Source organism: Centropristis striata, chromosome 8 (assembly GCF_030273125.1).
Source record: "Centropristis striata isolate RG_2023a ecotype Rhode Island chromosome 8, C.striata_1.0, whole genome shotgun sequence".
In the NCBI taxonomy this organism is placed as follows: Eukaryota; Metazoa; Chordata; class Actinopteri; order Perciformes; family Serranidae; genus Centropristis; species Centropristis striata.
Genome location: NC_081524.1, coordinates 26124879 through 26128293, shown reverse-complemented (window position 1 = coordinate 26128293; position 3415 = coordinate 26124879).

Sequence of the window (3415 nt, the reverse complement as noted above, 5' to 3'; positions counted from 1 at the left end):
TAAATTGATCGTGTTTTTCATGTTATACCTCGACCTGAAAAGTAACAAAACCTGGCAGCTACATGTTGTGGAGTAACAAAGACAATATTTATCAATATAGAAATATAAAGTTACATAGGTGGGAATACTCAAGTACAGTACCTCAAAATTGTACTTAAGTACAATACTTTAGTAAATGTACTTAAGTACAATCCATGGTAACGCTTTATAATAAGGTCCTTAATAACCATTAATCAACAAGTAATAAGGCATTGTGCTCGATTTAAATCCGGTAGTTGCAAAAAGCATAGTTAACTTATAGTTAACTTATAATAGATGAGCAATAAAGCATATTTTAATATCAATAAGCAAACAAAATAAGATTAATAAAGGCATGGCAAAGACGTAACAGGTGGGTCATGGGTGTTTGTAATGCCATTATTAACACTTATATAAGCTTATAAACACACAATAATGTTAATAAGCATCTTGTAAGGACTTACAAGGGCCTTATTACTTGTTAATTAATGGTTATTACAAGGACCTTAATATAAAGCGTTACCCAATCCACCACTGGTCCACACACACACACACACACACACACACACACACACACACAGTAGATACAGATGGTGTTGGGTTACACGTCACACAAACCACACTTTGATAGTTTGGTAACAGCACCTGGAAACTAAAGCAGTTAAATGAAATGTGCTTTTCCTACTGTGACATGTAAAAATGCCTTCTGTAAAAAGGAACTATTGTAAACATGTGAATGTTGCTGCAGCAGCATGATGTCTTATGTTTTAAGGTGTCTTTTGTGTCATCTGTGTCTGATCAGACAACACAACTGGACACGAGCTCACAGGATCAGAAGCTGGACACTTTATAAATAACATTCAGGACAATGCTGTCATTCTGCTGTAAGTGTTGCTCATCCTGACGGAGCGAACTCATGGAGGTCGTTGGTGCTGATGATGATGCTGATTGTGGTAAAAATGATGCCATTGACTGATCTTTCTTATGACAATTACACTGATCACCACCACCAGGCTGACTGTATGACTGATGATAAAATGTGCACAAACAGAGACTGGTGTGCTTCGACACAGAGCAAGAGAGAGCGAGATGAAAAGATCAGGCTGAGAGGGGAGGCTGACTCACCGGTAGGTAAGGAGGTAAAGGAGATGACAAGTGGACAGCTGGTGGCTGCTGTCTGGTGCCTGTCATATTAATGACGATGGAGACTCAGAGAAACAGGGAAGTTCCACCTGCAGACTTCATAGAGGGGTGTTTGCAGAGCATGAGTGCACACAAGCAGTTTCCCTTTTTCTTCAATGGCAGCTGGGCCAAGACAGACTTAAAGTTACAAACCGGTCCTACGTCATATTGAAAGGAATGAAAGAGTTCGTATTAAGGATGAGTTTAGCACTGCAGGTTTCAGCTGATGTCATTGTTGTGTTTCACTGTCATCTTTATGACACTGGCTTGAATCACACTGTCCACCAGTGATATGACACAGTGCTTCCATGGTAGTAATCATTTATTATGCTGCAGGGTAATGAACAATCATAAAACACATTTAAAGGCCAAGTAACCTGAATGAAATGAAAAGATGTTAACCAGAAGGGCAACAATCCACATGTGCTGCTGTGTCATTGGATGACTCTACTGAATAAAGTTCAATGTCCATGATGCACTTTGGGTACTTCAGGCACATTTTCCTTAACGTGTGCAGACAGGAGGCACACAGTCTGACATGTTTCTGCTGCTGATGTCTTTAGGTTGGAAGAAGATTTTGGAGGACTCCAACAGGAAATTCCTCATGAAAATCCAAAGATGACAAAGTGTGAGGGATGAGAAAGATAGGACATAATGTTACCAGTTACCCAGTGAATAGTACTCCCATGGTATTAGTGAACCAAGATCTGTTTGCACAGTCTGACTTTAGATGTAAAGAAAGTAATTTACAAGATTGACTGCAAAATGACCTAATGATAACTTTATTCCACACAACAACTCACAGTGTATTTGACAGTAAGAATGACGTAGTTGACCAGTGAAACCTCACTTCTGAACGATGTTCCTCAGGATTGAACACACCCACATATTCTTCTTCCCCCCTGAAATGTTTAAACTAGTGAAAACATTGACCACTTTACTTAAAAAATAATTTTGACTGCCATGTAGTCTATTATACATGATACTTGTAATATCCTCCATATATTTCAGCTGCTGTTAGGTGTATAGACCCCAGGAGACGGCTTCTCCTGCGTGTTGACCGACTACAGTCTAGTAGCCGACCAGGAACCGGTTACACAGTCCACACGTTTAATGGCCTGCAGCCACAGACGCCGTCAGTTGCTCTGAAACGGTCGTGATCCTGTCAGGATCCTATAAAACTTTAGTCCACCGGTGGAATAGCGATTCGTACAACCGTATACACAACAACCAGACATGTTGATGCTGGGAACAGTTTGTAAATGCTTATAAATGCTTCTTTATCAGTCAGATCAACTGGAGAACAACACAATACGTTCTACGTCATCATTGTGTACAAACAGTAAAAGGGTCTATAGACAACTATCAATACAATATGAATACATTCACATGTATTACTCTGGCCAATCACATGTCAGAGAGAGGGCGGTCCTATTGTTTACAGATGCACCATCCATCCTCTGAATGCTCTATGTGTCTAGTTTGTGCTCGTGTTAAAGTTTCATGAGTCTGAGATTATCCTAGAGGTCACAGCAGCTCATTTTATACAGTGAATTTCAAAAGAGATGCTCTCAATGCAATGGAATTGCTACTATGGAGACTAACATCATCACACATGACTGAAACTGGGCTCATTGAATCCACGAGTCTCAGCTTTACAGTGATATTCAATTTATGCAATTCCAAGACTGTTTATGGACCTCAGTATGCAGAGATATTAAAATACAATAGGTGAAAATAACACATTTTAATGCATTAGAAAAATGTAGTAGGCCTGTATGTAAAGGATGCTCGTGGGTACCCAGAGAGCAAATTTTTATTCAGATAACTAGAGGTCAAAGGTCAGAGGGCCACTTTGAAAGTCACCATGTCCTTTCGTGCATTATTTCACCCATGTTAAAGTTGCATACCAATCAGCAAAATAAGAGTAAAAAAAAATGAGAAAATGCAGCAGGCTCTTTTGATTTCTAAAGGCAGACATTTTGTTTTGCACACAGGCTAGAGTAAACCTGATGACCATATTTAATGCAAGGAATGGCCTATTGAAATAAAGGAAAGCCTTTCAGACTGCTCACCGGCAAACACAATAAAGGCCAGGTAACCAATTTAACACACTTATTCTGACTTAAAAGCCACATTAAGTGAATATGAGAAAGGCACACATGGGCTATCATTATAGCGTTAGCGGCATCTTTCTGCATCTTGCTGCTCTTTT